The sequence below is a fragment of the Haemaphysalis longicornis genome, unplaced genomic scaffold (genome assembly GCF_048455015.1).
Source record: "Haemaphysalis longicornis isolate Haplotype H1 unplaced genomic scaffold, Haemaphysalis longicornis Haplotype H1 scaffold_16, whole genome shotgun sequence".
Taxonomy (NCBI): domain Eukaryota; kingdom Metazoa; phylum Arthropoda; class Arachnida; order Ixodida; family Ixodidae; genus Haemaphysalis; species Haemaphysalis longicornis.
The window spans coordinates 2,582,271-2,593,649 of record NW_027526266.1 but is presented as its reverse complement, the minus strand read 5'-3'; the positions used below and the strand labels follow the sequence as shown (position 1 = coordinate 2,593,649).

General features: G+C 45.0%; 2 long non-coding RNA genes across 3 annotated transcripts; both read right to left on the bottom strand.

Annotated features, from left to right (window-relative positions):
• Nucleotides 1-1,095: 1,095 nt before the first annotated feature.
• Nucleotides 1,096-6,283, bottom strand: LOC144166082 (uncharacterized). Of its 2 annotated transcripts, XR_013321558.1 has the most exons (4): nt 6,207-6,283; nt 4,978-5,101; nt 1,888-1,963; nt 1,096-1,307 (listed from the first exon to the last, which is right to left on the bottom strand). It is a non-coding gene; the product is annotated as an uncharacterized LOC144166082 (long non-coding RNA). The 2 variants fall into 2 exon arrangements; XR_013321557.1 differs by lacking the exon at nt 1,888-1,963.
• Nucleotides 6,284-9,104: 2,821 nt separating this feature from the next.
• LOC144166081 (uncharacterized) lies at nt 9,105-10,976 on the bottom strand. The gene is made up of 2 exons (XR_013321556.1): nt 10,467-10,976; nt 9,105-9,882 (listed from the first exon to the last, which is right to left on the bottom strand). It is a non-coding gene; the product is annotated as an uncharacterized LOC144166081 (long non-coding RNA).
• Between the last annotated feature and the right edge of the window lie 403 nt (nt 10,977-11,379).

The following is an 11,379-nucleotide window of genomic DNA, read 5'->3' as shown; positions in this document are numbered from 1 at the left end:
CACGACGACGGCCAGAAGAGGAGACACACAGGACACACATGATAGCGCCGTCGTGTGTGTCTCCTCTTCTGTGTCCCGTCTCTAGCGCTACTTACGATGAAGGCTTGATGTGGCTTCGCGCGTCGCCTCCTAGGGAATTCCCTCTAAGAAGCTGAGTGCAGCGCATCGCCTCCTCTAAAAAGAGGAGGCGATGGCCAGCGTCTAGCAGCAGACGACGCAAGAAACGGCTGGAACTGACGCTTCCTTTTGTAATTACTTCAATTTTTACGGGTGTCTTGCTGAACGATTTTTTTTTAATGCGGAGCGTGTCTGCCTGACCGTGTCTATGGTATCGCCCCGAGTTTGTCCTGCGCTGGTTCCTTTATTCTTATAAACTTAAACCGCTTAAACATTTCTATCTCCTCTGTGTGGCCCTAATATTACTGCTGCCACGCACCAACCAATCATCAGACTTGGAAGACGTCTTCTTCATTATTTCTCCGACACTTAATTACCTCTGCGTTTAAGTTTCTGCTTCTTTCAAGAACGATGAGAAAATCAAAGAGAAATTCCGTTCATGGCTGCGAGATTTCCTACCAGCGCGCGTGTACCCGGGAGAAGAGTTATCGCAATAGCAGTTTTACTTGTGCAGTGTGCCACTTTTAAACTAAAAAGAAACGTAGGATGAGATATTGCCCCTTCAAGTCAGTTTCCAGATGTGGTCATTCCAAAATGCGCATTTATTGGCAATAGATGGTAGCGTAGCTTATTTAGTGGCTCGAAGTCTAAACAAATTAGTTATTGCAGGATGCTTGATTGCTATGACACTAGCCCTTTGTAGTAACCGATGTAAAGCAAGCATTAGATTGCTTCCAACTTACAGGCTTCAAGAGCAGATGTGAAGGCCATTATTAAAATATGCAAAATCTTTAGAACCTGATGTTGTAAGTGAACCTGCAGTATAGCATCTCAATCTGTAATAATGTCTTTTTGTGAAGACCTTTAACATGTTCCTCGGACAAATGACATAACTTTTTAGCTTGAGAGGTACAACTTGAAATGGTTGTGAATGTTAACCTGGCAGTTCGGTTAAACTGCAGCATAAATACCAGATAAGTGACCAGGGGACGATGATGTGCAAGTGCTTGTGCATTGTCCTCCATGTTATTTCCACGTTCCTGCACAATGTAAAAGGAATATACCAAATGAAGGAGACAGTTTTTAGTTTTATTTATTCCCAGTTTCACGGCCATAGAAGATGACAGATATCAGAGGTGCTCAGCTCAAACGTTGTAGGTGTATCCAGATGCTTGTTGAGACCTCTGTCACTGAAAAGTAAAAATGAAATAGCATTTTGAAAACTGGTCAAGCACTACATATGTTTCCTTAGGAGCCTCCCATTCACAATTCAAATGAACAAACAGCTTAAACACAGTACACTATTATTGTGTTTCTTGCATGTATGTTTTTTAGTTGCGTGTGGACACTGACATTTCTGCTGTATCTTTTTTCCTTTATTTTTTCTTGTACGCACGTGGCAGAATTCTCTTAGGTTATTATTCTTCGTTTAATCTGCTCAGGTACCACAACCCTCATTAATGCCAGTGGGGCCATAAGGGTATCTTGAATAAATAAACATAGAACACCAAATACATGGTGCTACATCTACAAATTAAAGTTCCTGTAGCAGTTAAAAAATTTATAAAATAAATAATAAAATGGCACATTTCCACACATTTCCTAATACAAATAAAAACACGGCCAACTCCAGCTTTCCTCAAAATGTTGTATAACAGTCTCTTTGAACCAGGCAATAATACTGTAATCTTGAAAACAATTTTATTTGCACGTAAATTGCAGGCAGCTTAACTTAGGTGTCACAGAAGCTGTCGTGCAACGATGACTTACTTGCTCGTCTCTATTTTTCTGATCTTGCCCTTCTACAAACAAGTCACATCCTACAGTCGCCATGAGGTTGGTCGACCTGTTAACATGTTACAAAAAAGAAAGCTATTGTATTGTGCTTATTTCTAACACTAATTTAAAGTTCTTACTCTCACTCCTGTGATACCTAAGGCTGATTCAGCTGGAGAGCACCCCTATGTGGGCAGCAAATTCTATAGTGGTCCGAAGTGGCAAAGATGGAGATTGCTTCACCTTTGCAAGATAATGCATTAATCACGACTAAGTTCAGTTAGGTGTCCTCGACATTTCAGAGAAGTGCCGAGCAAAAATAGTTTTGAAGAACAACTCAGAAATACTGATGGCCAGAAATGGGCAGCCAGAATGTTACGGTCTCTCTTAACTCCAAACTAAAAACAAGTCAGCTTAAAACAAGTAAAAAATACCTTAAAGGAGTAGCACCACTATTAAACGTTCATAGCATGATTAGGCTCTACTTAAAGCAGTACTTGAAATATCAAAGCTCAGATAACTATGCAAAAAGTTTCCTTTGTAGCTGCAGATTTTAGTAGCAACCATTCAGTATAGGGTAACATATTTTAAATCAATTTTAATATTTGCATGCACAAGAAAGCTCCGAATGAATACCCTTTCGACACTGGCATAAACAAGACACGTGGAGTGCCTCGCCATGCAGTTCGCCCCAAACTGCCGACATTAGGGCTCCAGTGACTTAGCCAACACACTGGCTGCTGATGGTGCACGCTGCACTGCCTTGTGAATCATGTCACAGTTTTGGGGCTGATATCGTGCGGCCCAGACGCGTGCGACCGTGGGCAGCTTGGGCCACTCTAGGGCGCGCATCCGGTCTGACCATGATGCAATGAGAATAGCGACATCAAGAGTGTCATTCTCTCATGGCGGCCGCCTTGGTGTTCGTTTTGTCCAAGCCGAAACTGACACAAATAAACAAGGCTCAAAATAATTACATACCCTGAGGTCAACTATCAAATGTTCATTCTATGATTCCTGGGCTGGTAGGCACCCATAGCAATGGGAAAAATGTAACACGAAAATTTCATACCAGTACTTTTTTAGAATATTTACATAGACACATGAGCTGCGTGCTATTGGCCCTTTCTGCCAGTTGTTGCCCCCATCTGTCCACCATTGCTCAGCTGAGCATGAAAGACTGGTACAATAAAGTGTCAAGATTTGACAAGTTTGCAAGCTCAGTGATTCACGCTGAACTTTTTGTGATCTTTCTTTACAAGGATTTAACCTATAACCACTCCTCCCCCTGGCTTGGCTCATGTACAGTCATGGACAATTCAAATGCGAACCGGGCAGCGCATGGCCGGAGATACTGGTGCCATCACCTGGCAGCGGCCGTGGGAGACGCACGGACATGCGCAGTTGAGATGACGGGAGCGAGGCTGCGTGTCCCAGTGCGATATGTTGCCCCCTCCTCGCTCGCATGCCTGCCTTGTCACCATGCCGCCAGAGCGCTGCAAGCACTGCATGTACTACCGCCGCTGCAGCTGAGGGTGTTGGTCACGTTGAGAGCAATGCGGCGCATAATTGCTTGCGTGGGAAACGCGTGCACGCTCTCGCAAGGCATACTGTTGAGCTCATCATGCTTTCTTGAAGAAAACCAGCGCGCATAAATGGAGACAAAAATAAATGCATGCCGCCTAACTTCTGATGGCACCGCATTGTTTTGCGTTCGTGGTGCAGTGGCTTGGGAATTGAACAATGAGCTGGCCGCCAACAAGAATGCGCCTTTGTGCAACGAAGTCCAGGCTGAGTCACTTGGCAGATTCAGTGCTTGTAGCAAATAGATATACCACAAGAATTCATATCGAATCATATACATTAACTGCAAGCATTGTGTGGGCTGGGAAAATCACTGGCAGAATTCTAATATTCACAAAAATTAAGAAGATATGCAGGTCCAACCATTCTATAGGCCAGTTGCTCTTGCACATCAATTTTGGCGGCCCGATTTTTTTCGTTTTTTTTGGCAGGCACCTCACTTCTTGTAGAAATCCACGGAGCGGGCATTGCTGAGCATGGTGTAGGCGTTACCCAGGTGTCCATCGTTATTTGATCAAGTTACTGCCTTCCATATGCAAAGCTATGTCGGCAATGTGACGCCGGCACACACAGGGAGCAGGCGCTCGTGTGAGCCGAGCACACAGTCACACAGTCACCGCAAATACTATCTCGTGCCGCATCGCTAACAATTGTTTTCAGCGCTCTGGCGGCATGGTGACAAGGCAAGCATGCGAGCGAGGAGGGGGCAACATATCGCAGTGGGACATGCAGCCTCGCTCCCGTCATCTCAACTGCACATGTCCGTGCGTTTTCCACGGCCACTGCCAGGTGACAGCACCGGTATCTTCATCAATGCGCTCCGCGGTTCGCATTTGAATTGTCCATGACTGTGCAATGCTTAAGCTTCACGCACATACTGTACTTGGTACAGTTTCATTTACTAAAACGAAGCTTCCAGCCTCTCCCTGATGTGTCTGTAGTCCACCCAAAATGCACAGCAGGAAAACCAACTTTTTCTGATGACGATCGTGGGTGAAGTGAAAAAACATTAAAACACTTCCCGTGATCTGAACTGAACCTAGGTCCCTCGTGTTATGAAGCTGAAGCCTATCCCATTGCGCCATTCCAGCACAGTCGAAGCAATTTGGATTTGCATGGACATGGAAAATTACACAGAAAATGCACACCTCCATCTAACAACAACGGTTGTACGCTACAGTAGGTCATTGATTGCTTGCATCAGTAAAGCTCTAGAGAGCACAACTGCAGTGCAGCAGACCATCCCGATAAGGAACAGGTGCTCAGTACTGGGCTGGTTAATTTGGTGTTGGACTTGATTTTGCAAAGCTTCACGTCCCCCGTTTTTGTCGTTTCAGCAGATGGGCAGTTGATTTTTTATTATTAAGTCTTCCCGTCAGTAACTAGGCCACAGCTACATATTTGGTTGTCATACTACCAGGGTGGTCTGCGAGCACACGCAGTCTGCCTGCTGCTAATTTCGAGCGTACCACAAAAACAGCCACTTGTGGAGGCATTCACCTGCTTTCCATGGGTACCCAGAAAGGATGTAGACCAAGGCTTGCCCTCCAGGCCCTGCACCAACATCGTAGGGGCCAGGTCCAAGCACTTCTTTTTTTCCACTGGAAGCCCTCCTATGTAGATGCTGCAGGAACAGGATTAAATGCTGTGTCAGCACAGCTGAAAGTTGGGTAGGCTAATAATACATCTCTGAAAAACAAAATGCGTAAAAGATGGCTACGTGGAATAAGATCACACAGGACAACCCACTACAAGAAAAAGAACACACAGCACATCGTCCTGCGTGTTGTTTTCTGGAAAAGCAAAAGTCAGCAATCTCTGCTGCATTGTTAATAACAAGGATAATCCGAGGAAAGGGAGAAATGAGTGCGGTGTTAAGCATGCGCAGCTTTTAGTTCGTTGTGCGATTGGCATGATTTACAGTATTCCGTTGTCATGCAAGTCCGTGTATATGGGCCAGACAGGACGCTGTCTAAGTGTCCATCTCAGGGAGCATTTGTTTACGATCACGAATTCAACGGGTGCAAATCTTCCTGCGCATTATAAAAAGTGTGGGTGTCGTTCTTTGTTTGACGAGACTGTGATGTTGCACAGGCATAATTATCAGATTTTTAGGGAACGGGTTCAGGCCTTCTTTATCGATGAACATAGTAACAAGTGTGTCAGCAAATCGTCTATAACTCTACACGGGCAGGAGCACGTGCTTATCAGCACCATATTTCTTTAATCTATTAATTCTTTAGTATATAAACTTCATGTTTTTCAACAAAATGGCAGTTGCCAGTAAGTGCTTGTGTGTGTCCCTCCTGCCTGTACACGTTATTTGTGCGCTTTCAAATTTTCAATGGCTTTATGCCCTGCCACATACCATTTGTCCCATACGCCGCTTCTTCCATTCACCTTCAATGTACACTTCACTGACAGTTGATCCTGGTGCCTTCTCATAAAGGGCCCAAAATGTTGCATAACCTTCACAGCCCTTCGAGTGATTTGATTCTGCCGCCGTCATTTGGTCTATCCTTTCTCTCTCCCTCTTCCGTTTTTTTTTTGGCTCACGGTTTCACGCTTTTTTTTCCCCTTTGACCGCGATATCCTTACGTTCTCTGTACAGAAGTGACGTTTCCAATTCCTCTCCCGCAACGCAACTTAACTGCCCGAAGACCTAGAACGTTGATGCGTGCACACGGCGTACTCGCGAGATTAACGCTATCAAACACATGCATACTTACGATCGAGGCACTGCACTTCAAACATCCAGGACAGCAATTCGGGGAGTACACGCCACCACCGGTTCGATCAAACTTGAGAAATGTTATGGGCTCCTACACAAAAGGAACAATGAAACGCTTGAAACTGCGGCCGCAGTGTGAAAGGACATAGCATCGTAATTTGAATTTAGCGTGTGCTCCATACTTGGGCGAGAAACAGGGAGTGGGAAAAGAATCTACACGTACGTTGGATACACGAAGCAGGTGTTGGTTTGCGCGCCAACGTCTGGTTTGTCGTTTTCCATTGTGTCTGTTCCTCGCCCAAGTATGCAGCGCACGCTAAATTTGATTCAAGATTATACAAAAATCGCTAACATCACAATACGATCGGGAATGAGAATGACAGCTAGGAGGCCGAGCTAGGCGGCCACGTAAGCAAGAATTCACGCAGCTTTAGGGTACACAGTACAGTGGTATAAACACAAAAAGTACAACAAACATAAAATAACGATGTTACTGACCTTGCTGGGAAAATGAGCGGATAGATGCCCTCTTTTCCGCTCTTCCGTGTCTGTGACAGGAAACGCCGGAGACCGGCATGGCTGATCTACGCTGAGGCGATGGCTCAGGCTGCAAGTCTCTCTTGAAATGTCGCAGTAGGTATGTCGGATACGGAGATATACTAGCATTCACGGTATATTCACGCATTTGCAGCTTTATTTGGTACTAGTAGCAATGAACACAGACACACGCTGGGCACTGACAGCGCAAATCGTTCACTCGGGGGAGTCAGGGAAATGCTGCGCCTACTTCGGCGTTGTCCCTAGGCGCTCAAAAACAAGTCAAGTGACGTCACGATTTGATCACGTGACCCAAGGATTTCTTTCCTCCTTTTAGCCGCTCCGGTGCAATTCCTGATGATTGACTTATTGATGCAATTTTTTGTTTCGCTGTAGTATCTAAATGCACAGATGTTTTCGTTTTCATTGTGTGATTTGCAGTTATGTTCTGTCATGAAGATTTTAGCCCTGGTCATCTGTATGAATGCACTCTTCTGTTCAAACAGAACATTATGAGGATTTTGCTCCTGTAGACATGAAAAGCTGTTTCCTGGACTGTTGACCGACGATTTACCTAATTTCTTGGCGGTGAAAGTTTTGATGTGCCGTAATGTGTAAAATAAGCCCTCCGAATGTTCCATAATGTGAAATGCTATTCCACGCAGTGAATGGCAGCACCCATTGCGAGCCTAAAACAATGGGAGTCTAGATGAAGACATCAAGCCGAATTTTCAACTGTTACGCTCGTGATTTTGATTCCAATGGTTTAGGTAGGTTATTTTTTGTCAGTTGTTACACCACTGTCCATTTTATGCTGCTGCTGCTGCTCTAGTAAACGTTCTTCAGCTTAGTTCTGTGTCTTCACAAAAAATACAGGGTGTTTGTAATGCTGCCCAATGTCAGTATTTCTTTCCCTTTTTTGTCCAAACTGACAATGATGATTGTCGTCGTAGTATGCAAGTTTTTAAGAGTTGTTAATGTTTTGTGCAAAAAAAATTTTGCATCTTAGTTAGTGACATGAGGGGTCTCAACTCACATCAGTGAGCAAGCAAGCCACAGTCAAGAAGTTCAGTCCCACATGGGAAGGTTGCAATGCAAGAAAGGCAGGGGGGAGGGGGGTGTAACAAATTGTCACCTAATGCTGCCGTTCAAACGAAACAAGTCCTTTCCCACACATTGTAAATATGCTTGGTCATTTCTGTATGGAATTTGGTGTCACCATTCGAGAAAGATATCAGTACTGATCTCCAGGATGACTAAAATCTAGGCACTGTTATTTTTTTTCTGGTGATCCTTTCATACATCAAAAGGTCAAAAAAAAAATCAAAAGGTCTGCAGGCCACATGTGGCCCGGGTGTTTCACACCCTTGCTTTAGATTAACTGTGCACAATAGGGCATGGCTATGTGTATCAATCGTAACACAAAGAATGGAAGGTTACAAGTGGAAGCACCCACACACAAAAACCGAATGGAATGGGAAAAAATGGTGTTTCCGTGTTCTAGATGCGGAGTGTCTTATGCTCGGGGGTATGTCACTTGTTGACCGGTGGCCATCCGCACACCATCTGTGCATGCGCTCCTCTCCTCCTTTCCAAACAGCTGCGTACTCTCCTCTCCTCTCCTACCGTCTGCGCGCGCTCCTCCTCCGTTCGCTTCAGCTCTCTCCCGCGCATGCGCGGCTCTCTCTCTCGTAGTCTCCTCTCCTACAGCTGTGAATATAAAGGGGAACGCGCAGAGCGCGCGTTCAGTGCTGCGCTTGCTTCGCTTGACTCCGTGCTTCTTCAGATGAAGTAGGATGGAAGCAACGGTCCCGTCAGCGGGTGCGCCGACGCAATTAAACATAACGGAAACGCAAACGCAACCCCCATGACACTCCGCATCCTACTCATGGTTCCCTTCGGGGAGATGGGTGTAATTTTTTTTTGTACCCCAGCAAGGCTCCTTGTCTCTGTTTAGCTCCAAGTAGTAGTGCAGAAGTGACAACAAAAGAGAATCGGCAGACTGCATCGGTGCTCCTGTGACTGCATCGGTGCTCCTGCAAACTATCACTAATATTTAACTGATGGGTAATTACATTGTGAACTGTTGGTTGGGTGGTGTTTTATTGATGTGTAATAAAATGTTTCTTGATAGATATGTTCTCATCATGCCATTTTTAATAGTGTCCCAAGCTGCTGTTAGCAGTTACCCTAGGTGTAAGTAAGACAAGTTAACTTAACAAGCCTTGCTGCTGATGCCCGGAAACACCAATGTTAAGCTTTGGTGGTGCACAAAGAACATGGGTTGGTAAGCTAGTTTGTATTGCATAATGAAAAGTGGGTCTTACAAAGCAATATGAACAAAGGCAGGACATAGCACTGAACTGTGACTGATTGTTTATTCAAGGAATAAACATACCAATGCGATTACAACCAATGAAAAGGCTAAAAGCACATCGAAACCAACACGTCATCTCGCCCCTTCCCTGCTACATAGCAAGGTTTTTATACACGATTTCTTTTTTTGGGAGTGCAACTGAAGGGTCTCTAATGCACACATTATTAAACATTCAATTTCAAGTACGCCTATCAATTCATGTGTGAACTTTTCCTTTTCTAAGCAATGAATGCACTTCCCAAAAAGTGGAACACAAGCGTAACTTTTCGCAGTGTGACAAAATGTGGCCCGATAATTCAATGAAGTCCTTGTGCTCACTGTACAGATCACCATTTCATAACAGTTGAATTAGCCAAAATGAAGGCGATAGCCATGAGTTATCATTTCCTGGCCAGAAACCACGTCTTGCAAAAAATATTCTAGCACATGAAGAGTATGACTAAAATGTTTTTTTTTATATTCTAGCACATGAAGAGAATGACCAAAATGTGTTTTTTTTTCATTTTCCACAGTCATTGCAAATTCAAATAGCAGTAGCTGGAAAGGCACCTAAATGCACATAAAAGGGCACCAGTCGACCTGGCTATTTATTTCTGAATATTTCTGTAGATCAGTTTCGAAGTGTGCTAAACACCATCACTGTATTTAAACCTGCTGCTGCTCACGGATGCCGCAGAAACGGCACTCTTGAGGCTTGCCCCGCAGGACGCACACCAGCTCTGTGAGGGCGCCGTATTTCTTTTCTAGCAGCTGCATACGCCTGCAATGAAAGAGAAAGAAAAAAAAACGGTCTAAAGTTCGGGGTGAAGCAGAAAGGCACAATTACTTCCATTATGTGCACAATTAGTTCTTCTAAACCAAGCAGGAGCTACAAGTTTTGTACGGAGACTGAAATGGCAGTTCTGCTGCCCCTAAAAACACATAATAGTAAGTTTCGCTAACCGCTGCTGGCGCAAAACAACAGCTTGAGACGACGTTCGTTTCCGGACGGCGTGATCGAACAGCAATCTCTTTAAAAGATATATCGGCCTCAAAAGTGCGCAGAATAGAAGTACCCGAGGTTTTGACCTCTAACTGATGCTCGCCGGTTTCCGCACTCCACCCAAGGACAATCGAAACACAGGGCTTCATGCCCTGCGCTGAGATTGACAGAAGTAAATTGATCGCTGCATGTGATCCAATCACCGCACGAGAAAAAACAAAAAGAAAACACGTTGCTGCTTATGTTCGAGTTATTATCAAAAAAGCAGCCCTAAAAACGGCTTCCCTCAAGATGGCACGGGCGACACATTGGCACTGGGTTTCTCGTGCGCTAAATGTTTCACACTCAGCAAAACAACTCACCTGTGACATTAGAGCGCGGCGGCTGGCCATCAGCTGATCTGCGGCGGCGACTTGATACGCGTCTGGCGATAGGTAGATCGCACTGTACTCAACAGTACTTAGCGTCGAGTTATTACTTTGCGTTCAGTGGGCATCAGTTTGGAAATGAGGCAGTTCATGCTGACAAACGACCAATGCGCTAACGATGCAACCTTTGCGCCCCGACCGACTCGCACTCGCTCGTAGGTGTGCGCAGAGGCTGGGGTTGAATTGCAGATAAGGTTGTCACACTCATGAGCGGAACCATGAATTTTCGCGTAACCAACGCTATCGCGGTGCGACAGACTATCAAGCCACTCGCACACGCCTTGCACGAAAACACAAGCTCATATCGCGGACCGCGACCTGCCTGGCCGCCATGAAGGCACGGAGGAGAAGAGGAGGGCCTGATCTGCGGGCCGTGCGCACAACGTCGCCTAGCAACAGACGCTTGGCCACAGATATGGCGGCGCACGCATGGTTGCCTGTATGTATGTGAATACGCTCTATAGAGATAATGGTGATAATGAACTGGGTAATTCTGGGGGTGACTATGCATAGGCAATTCAAACCCACCGCTCCTTTTTGTTTACTGTCTGGCAGGCATTCAGGAAAGGCTGCCCTTTATACCTGGTTTTTGTTCATATTTTTAAATTAATTTCTACCTGAAACCCATCTCTTCAAATCATAATCCCAAAAATATGATTTCAGAAATTTTTCACAATTGAACAGTTTTCTGGAAGAAGCGTGGGAGTTAAACCACATGGTGCAAACGTGAAAATAAGAAATAGAAAAGCAATTGCGCTATATACCCAAAAGCATGTAACGATAAAGAGGTGAAGCCTTCCGGGATTTGGGTGTGCCCATTGTGGTGAAGGAAAAGGCAAGGCTTGGA